The sequence below is a fragment of the Macaca nemestrina genome, chromosome 7 (assembly GCF_043159975.1).
Source record: "Macaca nemestrina isolate mMacNem1 chromosome 7, mMacNem.hap1, whole genome shotgun sequence".
NCBI classification, from domain to species: Eukaryota; Metazoa; Chordata; class Mammalia; order Primates; family Cercopithecidae; genus Macaca; species Macaca nemestrina.
Genome location: NC_092131.1, coordinates 22,622,513 through 22,636,133, shown reverse-complemented (window position 1 = coordinate 22,636,133; position 13,621 = coordinate 22,622,513). Strand labels below are relative to the sequence as shown.

Below are 13,621 nucleotides of genomic sequence, written 5' to 3'. Positions count from 1 at the left end.
GAAAAGAAGATGGATAAATTAGTGATATATTGACCATGCTTTACTGTCTCAAAATTAGAATACACACTTTGTCATATATACATTCACAATTAGAATACAAATATGAGGGGTTATGCAAGAAAATCCCAGACATACAATGATCTCAAACTGAGATCTTTCAACCAAACACATCATTTTTTTTTAAAGGAAGAAACTGAGATGAATTAAGTAGCTGCTTATGAGCTAAGTTGAAACCAGAAATCATCTATGAAGGCTGTATTCAGTGCTTTCTCTCCTCTCCACCTTATACCAGAGTGGGGAAGAGATCCAAGTACCAATGTCATGAATATATCAAGTAATCAGAGCACCAGGGAGAAGAAAACAATGTTCACAACTAGAGAAAATGCAAAGGTAGCTCTGCATGTAAATACAAGAAAGACTAGAATAGTTTGATTTGCTTCTCAGGCACAGCAGGGAAATTATCTAAGAGGATGTCAAAAGTATGCAAATGTGATTGAGTGCTGAATGCATCTGAGAAGCTGGTGGTTGGGGTCTCAATGAACTCATCATTTGCAGGACTAAGAGGAAAGGTGTTCTTCCTGCTCAGGCATTTGCGAGGACGGGTGAGTATCAGAAAAGTTCAGTAGTTACAAAGGTGTTTGTGGTTTTATACTTGCTTTTCCAATTCTCCTGCAAAGATTGAAAGCACCTCCATTGGGAAGGCATTATGTTTTTCCCTTTCCAGACTCTTGTAGAAAGTCAATTTTTTTCAGTTGTTTTTGACCCCAGTAATATTCTGCACTGAAACGTATTCATGACTTTCTTGTCATATTTTTCAAGAAGAGATTAGGCCCTGAATAAATGTTGTTAGTTGCCTTCACGCTGGGGTCCAGTTATTTAGATTTACAAAAACTGTGAGCCATAAGGTGATTTAGAGATTATTAGCCTAGTAGGTCTCAAGCAGGAATGACTTTTCCCCCCATATCTCCAGAAAACATTTGGCCAAGGCTGGAGGCATTTTTGGGTGTCACAATTGAGTGGGAGTGGTACCAGCATCTAATGTGAGAGGCCAGGAATCTACTAAACATCCTACAATGTAATGCACAAGACAGCCCCTTACAACAAAGAATTATCCGCCAATTGTCAGGAGTGTCTAGGCTGAGAAACCCTTCGGAATGATTTTATTTTATAAATGGAGTGTAGGGAGCTCAGTGAGGCGAAGTCATACCTCATGATATTGAGCCCAATCCTGAACACCTGTGTCGTGACTCTCTTTGTAGTGCACTTTTATGTAGAGAGTGGAAGTACCATATGCTTTGTTAACTCTTTGAACTGGTTCAGATTTTCTATTTACAATTCTCAATATTTTTAAGAGGAATGAACTCCATCCAGTCTGTTCTCTCAGTTGGTTAAGCATCCCTGAAAAATGATTCATTCTTGTCTTTTTAAAAACATGTGCTGGGCGCGGTGGCTCAAGCCTGTAATCCCAGCACTTTGGGAGGCCGAGAAGGGCGGATCACGAGGTCAGGAGATCGAGACCATCCTGGCGAGACCATCCTGGTTAACAGGGTGAAACCCTGTCTCTACTAAAAAATACAAAAAAAAAAAAAAAAAAAAAAACTAGCCGGGTGAGCTGGGGGGTGCCGGTAGTCCCAGCTACTCAGGAGGCTGAGGCAGGAGAATGGTGTAAACCCGGGAGACGGAGCTTGCAGTGAGCTGAGATCCGGCCACTGCACTCCAACCTGGGTGACAGAGCCAGACTCCATCTCAAAAAAAAAAAAATGTAAGGAATATTAAGGGGATTAAGTTATACACCATGCCCTTGGTAGGTTCTCATGAACATCAAATGAAAATGAATACTGAAGGAATCATGGGCTAATTTGGGGGCCTAGAGAAAATTATATAAGCACAAAATATAGAGTGAACTTTTCTCAAACTTAAGAAAAGTGCATTGAGAGAGAAAAAAAAATCTTACTTTCTCAAAACAACAGGAGTAGGGAATGTTGACTCAAAGTCAATTCTCTGGAAGGTTTTTCCTAACCAAACATTCATAAGGCACAGTGTCGCTTCCTCCCTATCTCTTCTTTTTGGCTTTCTGTGTGGGGAAGATAAATATGCAACTCTTTTTATCATTGGAAGTTGAATAACCACTCTTCCTTGGTCTGCATGTGGCCCCAAAACTGTGTAAATTATTAGTTGTTTAAAGAAGGCTGCATCTCAACAAAATTATACTATTAGAGGTTTCAAAAAACTAGAGCCCCAGATCTAAATTTCCTGAACTCGGGTGACCTTGTACTTCTGATTATATTAAAATCATATAGGTCTAAAGTCATTCCCTCCTGTAAAGATTTAACACATTTAAGCAAATTCACACATTCCCTGGTGTCTCATAGTCCAGGGTTCTTCCAGGTATCAACTTGTTAAATTAGAAAGGGAGTAATTTGTCTTCTGTTTTATTTTTCCCTAAGGGTGACTCCTGAATATTATCTAGTCTTCCTTCTTTTTTTTTTGAGACAGAGTCTTGCTGCCACCCAGGCTTGAGTGTAATGATGCATTTTTGGCTCACTGCAACCTCCTCCTTCCAGTTTCAAGCGATGCTCCTGCCTCAGCCTCCCCAGTAGCTGGAGTTGCAGGGGTTTGCCACCACGCCTAGGTAATTTTTGTAATTTTAGTAGAGATGAGGTTTTGCCATGTTGGCCAGGTTAGTCTCGAACTCCTGACCTCAGGTGATCTGTCTGCCTCAGCCTCCCAAAGTGCTAGGATTACAAGCGTGAGCCAAAGTGCCCAGCCCTAGTCTTCCTTCTTAAAATATTATAAGTGGCCCCCATTTTAGCCTCATTTTAGCTTTTAAACAAAAGCATTGATTATTCACCTAAAACACATATCCCTAGTAAGTCTACTGATTAATCTCTTTCCCAATAAACTAGCTATCCCTAATTATTTATAATTAGTTTTCTGCAGAAGGTATTATTATTTAATTTTGGAAAAGTGGCATTTGCATAGTTTTCAAAATTTCTAAAACACTTTCTTTTTGAAAGACTCTGTATAATTTAACTAATCTAATTGTGCTCCAGTGCATAATGAACTAAAAATGTTTCTGATTACAATAATCCCATGGATAAGGACTGGGGGGCAGAGAAATTCTAGACAGAAAAATGCAGATCCCTGGTGAAACTCTACCCTGAAGCTGAAAAGCCTAAAAACATGGCCAAAAGTGTGAAATTATCACTCTGTTTTCCCACTCAAATGTTGCCTTTTCCTAAACCACCTATGGCCCTGCCTCATCCCATCCTGTGCCTATAAAAACCCCAGACTCAGCCTGTAGATGGGACTATGGCTGGACGTTGGAGAGAAGTGCCTTGACTTCAGAGGGACAGCTTGATGGAATACTTTCAAAGAAGAATCTGACCAGAGACAGCCTGACTTCAGGCTACACACCCTGTCCCCTTTTTAGCTCCCCTTCCTGCTAAGAGCCACTTTCATAGGCAATAAAATCTCCCACAGTTACCATCCTTCAATTTGTTTGTGCAACCTCATTTTTCTGGGATGCTGGACAAGAGCTCAGGGGCCATGAATGCAGATACAAAAAGCTGTTGCACTGGCCTTTTGCCCTCACTGGCAGAAGACAGCCACCTCAGTGAAAAAGGCAAAGGACCTTTTTTAAAGTTAAAAACATTAAACGATAATAGATGTATTACTTCTTTGTTTGTGGATGCATCTGTGGATGGCAGAGCTAAAAGAGCACTGTAACACGCCCTCTGGGGCTTCAGGAGTTGCAGGAACCCACACCTGGATGCTGCCACAAGGCCTGCATGGAGTTGGCTCCTGCTAGTACTAATATATCTGGCTGGTTCCTGGACCTGCTCACCCATGTGCTCCCTCCGAGGAAGGGTAGAATGCAGTGAGTCCAACTTAGTGGAGTTTGATCCCACTGGCACCAAAGTGGCCAGCCAGTTTCAGCACTCGTTTACTCCAGTTTCCATACTTGTTAGTTTGTGAGCTCCCTCCCGCAAGGAGTTGAGAGTGGAGAGCTGAATAAACAAGGCACCACTGTCACGAGTCTTGCCAAAGTCTCAGGAAATAACCTGCTTCACCGTGATATGCATGGCATTGACATTGTGTATCTTAACCCAAAAATCTTAGGCCTGGCAAACACAGAGAAGAGAATTATACAATAATAACTACCTATTGATAATCCAAACATAGCATAAAAATATGTGTCCCTAATGGTGTTTTATCTCTAACAAAGGATTAAATGCTTTCTCCTAAATGAATGCCATTATGTTTTAAAAGTTTGCTAATTCTTGGGCCGGGCATGGTGGCTCATGTCTGTAATCCCAGCACTTTGGGAGGCTGAGGCGAGTGAATCACGAGGTCAGTAGATCGAGACCATCCTGGCTAACACAGTGAAACTCCATCTCTACTAAAAATACAAAAAAAAAAAAAAAAAAAAAAAAAATTAGCCAGACGCGGTGGTGAGTGCCTGCAGTCCCAGCTACTCGGGAGACTGAGGCAGGAGAATGGAGTGAACCTAGGAGGTGGAGCTTACAGTGAGCTGAGATTGCGCCACTGTACTCCAGCCTGGGCAACAGAGCGAGACTCCATCTCAAAAAAAAAAAAAAAAAAAGTTTGCTAATCATCAAATGCATCCAAGATTTACAACTCCAAATAAACATTCAGGGTTAGAACTGGTCAGCAGCCCTAAGCAAAATAAAGAAATATTTTTATGAAATGCATCAAGGGTCATTTGTCCATAAACTTTGTGACTTCAGTATCCCATATATATCGCATGTTGCTTTATTTGATAAAGTTGTTAACATTTATTTTATTACTTATCTCAGCTTTCATTCATGACTCCAGAGAGATCTTTCCTCACTGCTGTGTCTGAAGCAAACTCACATCCCTGCCAACTTTCTCTAAGGATATTTCACTGCTTACCTGCCTCTTCAAGATCCTTAGGCCTTACATCCCTGGTGCACTATTTTAACTTCAGTGCCAAACACATAACAGCACTCAAAAAATGACTTGTTAAAGGAATAAATCTGAATGTCCCGTTTGATGTTGGGCCCTTAGAGGACAAGAGTAATATTTGTTACTTTGTGCATCTTTAATGCCAAGCAAAATGTTCCACAAATATTTGGAGCACACTTAAATAGTTCCTCAAATAAATTATCTCGCTTGTAAAAAAAAAAAAAAATGTTATTCTCCTGAGCCTCTGTTCTCCTATATAAGACCTTGCTTGTTTGAAAAGTTAAAAACATTAAACAATAATAGATGTATTACTTCTTTGTTTGTCGCAAAAATGTTATATGGTATCTGAGTTTGAACATCACCTATAGAATGTCACCATTGTATGCTTCCTAGACCCTACCTTCATCACATTAAATGTGGAGTGGTATCATTCGGCATGTTGAGCCTGGAGTCAGGCAGCCTTGGCTTAAGTCCCATCTCTGCCCCTTAAAAGCTGTTGCCATCATATAAAATGTGTAATTTCCGTTGTGGGTAAGTTTTTTATCATCAAGTGGAGATAATGTTTATACCTACGGCATGCAATTTACATATAAATATTAAAGAAGGAGTCAATATAGCTAAAGCACACAGAATAATACATAGCTCACAATAAATTCTAAATGGGTAAACCACAATTTTGAAAGCATTTCAGACAATGTTCCCACAGATGTATAAATAAGTAATTACAAGGCAGTTCCCACATTTAGATTTTAACCCCAAGGGGATGATTTAATTAAGAATTATCCTACCTTTATTCCCTCTGCGTCTTGCTCAGTGTCTGAAATATCACACATTCATTCAATGCAACAAACAGTCATTGAGCTCTTATGTACCAGTTACGATCCTAAGTGCTGAGAATCCAAAGAAAATCAGTGCTAAAATATGTGTCCTTGTAAAGTTCACAATAAATGGAGAGGACAGAAAATAAATTGAACAAAATAATAGATGCAACAAATGTAAATGAGAAATCTTGTCTTGTTGAGTTCAGGCTACTGTAAAATATATCATAGACTGAGTAGCTTAAATAACAGAAATTTATTTCTTCCACTTCTAGAGACTGGGAAGTCTGAGATCAGGGTGCCAGCACAATCGGGTTCTGGGGAGAGCACTCTTCCTGGTTTGCAGATGCCTGCCTTCTTGCTGTGTCCTCACATGATGAAGAGCAGAGAGAGACAGAAAGTAAACATTTTTGTGTGTCTTTTCTTTTCTTTTCTTTTCTTTTTTTTCAGATGGAGTCTAGCCTTGTCGCCCAGGCTGGAGTGCAATGGTACGATCTTGGCTCACTGCAACCTCCGCCTCCTGGGTTCAAACAATTCTCCTAGCTCAACCTCCTGAGTAGCTGTGATTACAGGCATCCACCACCATGTCCAGCTAACTTTTGTATTTGTTTTAGTAGAGACAGGGTTTCACCATGTTGGCCAGGCTGGTCTTGAACTCCTGACCTCGTGATCCACCTCCCTTGGCCTCTCAAAGCACTCTCAAAGTGCTCAAAGTGGCTGAGCCACTGTGCCCAGCCTGTATCCCTTCTTATAAGGGCACTAATCCCATCACAAGGGCTCCAGCCTTAAGACTTAATTACCTCTCAAAGACCCCACCTCTGAATACCATCACCTTGAGAATTAGGTTTCAACATAAGAATCAGGGAGGCACAAACATCCAGTCCATACAGTGTAAAATGAAAATGAATATGCTACCTATGGAGTAACAAGCTAAGAAGCTAGTCTACTTTGTTGGTGTGTGTTTGTAGCCATACTTGTGGGATTGTTGGAGTGAGGTTTAAGAGTAGTGACAAGGGTGGAGGGGTAGGAGGAGGCTGGTTAGGCACAGCTTTTGCCAAAGGGGTGGTCACTGGATTAAATCATTAAGGAAATCATTAAATCATTAAGAAAATGATTAATGGAGGTTTTTTTTGTTTGTTTTGGGAGGTATTTTTGGAAGTGGAAGCCTTGTGGAGAAGGTGCTTCTCCAGGTGGAACTAACAGCCTATGTTAATATCCAGATTTGAAAAAAGAGCATGACCCATTTCAAAACCCAATTCCTCAATTTTAAGTTACCATTAATAATAAAAAGATACAGTAGATTTGGTAACAATTTTCTGGGCGTAAAGATCATTAAATGTATGTTTTCAGTTTTTTGTTTTTTATTTTTAAAATGTTGGACAAGGGCATACATTTATCCTTTCAATAGCTTTCTACTTTCTTACCTAGTATTACAATTCACGTTTGAGTTTACCCTTTCAACATATTCATAGACCAAAAATCACTTTGGACATTTCTAGCTATATATATCCTAATGATCACACATTTTCTTATCACTCTTGCTAATGATCATATCTTATACACTTTTAAAATTGGGTACATAATTTTGAGGCACACAGAAGAATACTAGTGTTTTTCTATTTCCTATTTGTTAAAATATGCATAGTCATGCACTGTGTCATGACGTTTTGGTCAATGATGGACTGCATATAGAAAAGTGGTCCCATAAGATTACAATGGAGCTGAAAAACTCCTATCATCTAGTGATGTTGTAGCTGTCCATTGTCGTAACACAGCATAAGGCATTGCTCACATTTTGTGGTGTTTTGGGTGGAAACAAATCTACTATGCTGCCAGTTATATAAAAGTGTAGCATATAAAATTATGTACAGTACATATGCTTGATGATGATAACAAATGACTATGTTGCTGGTTTATGTATTTACTATGCTATATATTTTATCATCATTTTCAAGTGTACTCTTTCTGCTTATTAAAAAAGAGTTAACTGTAAAGCAGCCTCAAGCAGGTCCTTAAGGAGGTATTCCAGAAGAAGGCGTTGTTATCATAGGAGATGACAGCTCTCTGCCTGTTACTGCCTCTGAAGACCTTCCGGTGGGACAAGATATGGAGGTGGAAAATAGTGATATTTTGATCCTAGGCCTAGGCTAATGTGTATGTGTCCTTGTTTTTTACAGAAAAAAAAAAAAAAGTCAAATAGAAACAAAAGCTTATAGATTAAGGATATAAAGAAGAAAATGTTTTTGTACAGCTGTGCAATGCATTTGTGTTTTAAGCTAAGTGTTACTATAAAAGTTAAAAGTTAAAAAAATTAAGAAGTGTCTCAAGTAAAGATGTCACAGTAAGTTAAAGGTAAATTATTATTAAAGAACATTTTAAAAATAAATTTGGTGTTGCCTAAGTGTACGGTGTTTATAAACCTTATAGTAGTGTATAGTCATGTCCTAGGCCTTCACATTCACTCGCTACTCACTAACTGACTCAATTAGAGTAACTTCTAGTACTGAGGGTCCTATTCTTGGCAATGGCCCTATACAGGTGAAACTTTTTTTATATTTTATGCCATATTTGTACTGTATTTTTTATTGTTTAGATACGTTTAGATACATAAATACTATTGGTCTCCAGTTGCCCACAGTATTCAATACGGTAACATGCTGTACAGGTTTGTACCCTAGGAGCATTAGTCTATCCAATCTAGGCAGATGTATAGTATGCTATGCCATCTAGGTTTGTATGAGCATATTCTGTGATGCTCACACATTGAAAAAATTTCCTAACAATGCATTTCTCAGAAAATATCTCTATTGTTAATTGATGCATGACTGTATTTTTGTTGTATTTGTTGATTTAATTAAATTATTAGCCTATAGAATTTGCACGTCTTCTCCTGAAATTCAGGTAGCAGCTTTAGACAGATAACTACTCAAGGCCTGAATAATAACCCATCACAGCATATGCAACATATGAACTGATTATACCAATATTTCCAAGCTGTGAAAATTCTGATTAATTTGAGATATTACTTCATCTAATTTCATGACTTAGCCTATAGAGATCCTTCTTTGTATGCAAAATAACTTTTTGTGTCAATGCTGTTGAATCATTCCGAAGAGTTTTATTCAATGAAGAGGGATCCAAATTTAAGGTACAATTCAATTGGGTGGAATTATTTTATCAGACCGGATCCAATTGAGAGTGAGAAACCACACAGTAATTTGAAAAGGGAAAGTTGAATATGAAGAATTATTAACTACAACAGTGGAGTAACTATAAGAAAGAAAAAGAGAATGCTAAAGAATATCGGATGACTGAGAGAGCATACTCAAGGGAGGAACAACTTAGAAGGCAGAGTGGGATGTGGGAAGGATCCCCAAAGCTGAGATTCAGATACTGTTATAGAAGGTGAGGTTGCAATTCACTGGGTGGTGAAGAAGTTCTCTGGGTTGCCCAAACCAGAAATGTTTCAATCATCAGGAAATAAGAAAACAACCTTTAGGAGGACAGGCAGGCTGAGGCCCATAGGTGCACACAGGCTCATTCAGGTGTTGGATGTCTGTTCATCAGCAGGATGTTTCAAAGCTTGGTGTGCACAGAGTCTGTTTTGAGAGGACCACAGAAAGGAGATCAGTAGACTGGGGCCTGGGCTGCAAGCTAGTTTAGGTACTGCTTGCCCTAGAACAGAGCACCTCTAGAAGGGGTACAGCAGAAAATTGAAAATAGTACCACGTCAGAACCAGGAAGAGAACCTGCCTGCCATGTCTCTTCGTTTCTTACTAACGAAAGTTAAACACTGTGCTATTTGCAATGGATATATGTGTAATGCATTCATTATCATAAAGCAGGTAATGAATGAATGAATTTTGACCTGAGAGACAATCATGAATAACTAGGACAGTTGCCTTCAAATTGCTCAACTGCAGTGGAAATCAACTACAAAGATACCTAATATGCATTGCTCAGTTAGCACATGTGTAAGCTATAGACACTGACAGTGCTTCCTGACATTTATCGTTTGAGTGGATTTTAAAATATATGCCTTATTACACAAAATAAGAAAACACAAAACAACCTGGGTGGCAGTATTAAGAACATATGGCATTCTATGTGTCTGCAGCACAGGATGAATTCAGGACCATAAAAGTTGAATCAGAAAGAAACTTTTAGGAATCAGATTACAAACCATTTTATTTGTCCTGCAAAAGAATGTCAATTTAACTTTACTCTAAGAAATAGGGTAGATACCGTTTGAGATCATCAACTATACTTGCAACTTATTATCTGTATTGCGTCCAGCTAGATGGGATAATGTGACTAATTTTTACAAATGGAATTTTAAGTAATGTAATTCTAGGTTGTGGCAATTAAGAGTGTGTGTGTATTCTCCAACCCCATAGCTTGAAGCAAAGATTTTAAAGGTAGAATTTCCTAATGGAAACAACCTGGGTCCCTGAGTCACTACATGGAGCAGTAGAGCTGCAGAGGAGAGCTATCTGACCTACATTGGACTATAACTTTAGTGATAAATAGATCTGTATCTTGCTGGTTAAGTCACTGAGATGTAAGAATTTATTTATTACTGAAGAACCTCCTAGCCCAAAATTGTAGGAAGGAGGATAATGTGATATGGTTTTGGAAAATTGTTTTTTTCTCCAAATAAATGTAAGCTCACTTCAGTAAATTTAACTTGAATTGAAATGGAAACAACTAGCCAAAAATATGCGCTGTTCACTTTATCCCTACACGATGTCACAATACTGTTGAGTGAGGGCAAGGATAATATAAATGAAATGGTGTTAATGAATGAGAAAGTTTTCATGATTTGAGAAATTCAGATAAAATAAAAGCCCAAGATCTTATATGTAATATAAAAGTTATGTATATTCATGACTCTTCTTGACTTATTCACCCTTCTTTATGAACATTAAAGCAGATTCACAAAGATGGTAACTGAAATAAGCTTCCTGGTATTTGCTGAGATTTGTGATTACAGGAAGAGATGATGAAAGAAAATGAGAATGTCAGGGCAAGGTGCCTGTACAAGTTGACAATCCATGGAGAATGCTCATAAACTTCTTATCATGCATCTTCATGTGTGTTCTGTATAGTATTTGTTACATAATGTCATTATATTTATTGTATAAAACCATAATACATTGACATAAATATTCTATAATTTTTCAATATGATCATTGAAATCTGGAAGAAACAAGGGTATTTTCAAAGGCCAAGGAGATACAATGACCTGGGGCTGAAATCTTACCAACATCTGGCAAATGAGAGGTAGGTCAATGTTACAAATATTATTAATATTCTTTATTTCAAATCACATATGGTTACAATTTGCCATATTGCTATTAAAGTATTTCCAAGATCTTTATGGCTTATTAAAACAATACACTTGTGTACTTGTGAAAACAATTAATTATTTGAATGGTATTACATCAAGTTAAAAGCTCCTGCACAGCAAAGGGAACAATCAACAAAGTGAAGAGAACCTACAAAATGGAAGAAAACAATTTTCAAGCTTTCTATCTGACAAAAATGAATAACCAGAAAATATAAGGAAATCAAACCACTAAATAGCAAAAAAAAAAAAAAAAAAAAAAAAAAAAAAGAAAAAAAGAAAAAAATTTGATTAAAAAATGAGCAAAAGATTTGAATCAACATTTCTCAGAAGAAGACACACAAATGTTTAATAGGTATATGAAAACTATGAAAACTGTTAAACATGACTAATAATCAGAGAAATGCAAGTCAAAACCACAATGGGATATTATCTTACCTCAGTTAGAATGACTCTTATTAAAAATGACTCAGGAACTAACAGATGTTGGTGAGGCTGTGGAAAAAAAAAAAAAAGAGCTGTCCTACACTGTTGGTGGAAATATAAATTGCCAAGGTGGGCGGATCAAGAGTTTAGGAGATTGAGACCATCCTGGTCAACATGGTGAAACCACGTCTCTACTAAAAAACAAAAAATTAGCCATGTGGTGGTACACACCTGCAGTCCCAGCTACTCGGGAGGCTTGAGGCAGGGGAATCGCTTGAACTCGGAAGGCAGAGATTGCAGTGAGCCAAGACCGTGCCACCGCACTCCAACCTGGCGACAGAGCGAGACTCTGTTTCAAAAAAAAAAAAAAAAAAAAAAAAAAAATGGAGGTTCCTCAAAACACTCAAAATAGAACTATCTATGATTCAGTAATTCCACTACTGGTTATATAACCAAAAGAAAATATACCAATACGTGTAGAACAACATATCTGTGCTCCCATGTTTAATGCAGCATGATTCACAATAACAAAAATATGGAATCCACATAAGTATCCATCACTGGATGAATCGATAAAGAAAATGTGGTAGATAGATACAGTGGAATATAATTCAGCCAAAACGAAAGAATGAAATCTTGTCATTTTCAACAACATGAATTAAACTGAAGATTATTATATTAAGTGAAATAAGTCAAGCACAGAAAAACAAATACTGCATGTTCTCACTCACATGCAGGAAATTTTTTTTTTTTTTTTAAAGGGAATTTCATGAGGATAGAGAGTAAATTGGTGGTTATCAGAGGCCAGGAAGTGGGGAGGAAATAAAGAGAGGTTGATTAATGGTTACAAATATGCACTTAGATAGAAGAAATAAGACCTGCTGTTTGATAGATCAGTAAGGTAACTACAGTTAACATTCATCAATTGTGCATTCCAAAATAGCTACAAGAGAATAATTAGGAAGTGCCTAGGGTAAGAAAATAAAAATATTTAAAGTGATGGATATATCAATTACTATGATTTGATTATATGAATGTATCAAATTATATCAAATTATCACTTTTTTTTTTTGAGACGGAATCTCACTCTGCCGCCCAGGCTGGAGTGCAGTGGCGCGATCTCGGCTCACTACAAGCTCTGCCTCCTGGGTTCACGCCATTCTCCTGCCTCAGCCTCCCGAGTAGCTGGGACTACAGGCACCCACCACCACGCCCGGCTAAGTTTTTTTTTTTAATCGAGACAAGGTTTCAACGTGTTAGCCAGGATTGTCTCTAGATTCGTGATTCGCTCGCCTCGGCCTCCCTAAGTGTTGGGATTACAGGCATGAGTCACTGAGCCCGACCCAAATTATCACATTTACACCAAAATTGTGTGCCTCGAGTATGTATCAATAAAATAAAGTAATTAAAATTTTTATTTGGTATCATTAACACTACGATTAAATTTCCTTCTGTGCCTTTTCCCTTTGTTTTTCTACTTTAAGTGCTCTTTCCCTAACTCCATCGTAAGTTAAAACTCCAAAGCAATGTTTATAAAGGTCTCTAAATATTTACATATTTAGATTTATAAGTATGTATTTCAATAACGTAGTAATAATAACATTTACACAACATTAACACTATGAAGATGCATATTTCTAAGCACTTTACACATACTGATTTATTAAATGTCTACAATAATCTTATAATAATGGGTACTAAAATTATCTGCATTTAACATGTGAAGAAACTGAGTCACAGAGAGGTTAAGTAATTGGCCCAAGTCACACAGCAAAACTAAGCTGATACAAGCAGGATTTAAGTCTAGATAACTTTGACTGCAGAATCATTGCTTCTAGTTACAGAATTTGGCATCTTTCAGACTCTAGTAAAACATTAGTGACATTCTCACAAAATATTGTCATAAAAATGTGTATTCAATCATTCTACATCAAAGATTCGAATTATTAAATAGTTGGCTTTTCCAAAAAATGTCTATACTTTTTACACTTGAGACATAGCATCTATCTGAACGATCACATGTACCCCATACTTAGGTCATAATTTATTCATTGGAATAAATTATGTCATTTTTAATAAT

The 13,621-nt window shown here is 37.6% G+C and overlaps 1 long non-coding RNA gene across 3 annotated transcripts in view; it reads right to left on the bottom strand.

Annotated features, from left to right (window-relative positions):
• The window catches only part of LOC105467606 (uncharacterized), a 316,568-nt gene that overhangs the window by 4,537 nt on the left and 298,410 nt on the right, over window positions 1-13,621 (bottom strand). For all 3 annotated transcript variants that reach the window (XR_011625660.1, XR_011625662.1, XR_011625663.1), the window contains 2 exons: window positions 11,554-11,610; window positions 5,739-5,840 (listed from right to left, as the gene is read on the bottom strand). This is a non-coding gene — a long non-coding RNA (uncharacterized lncRNA). The remainder of the gene's footprint in view (window positions 1-5,738; window positions 5,841-11,553; window positions 11,611-13,621) is intronic.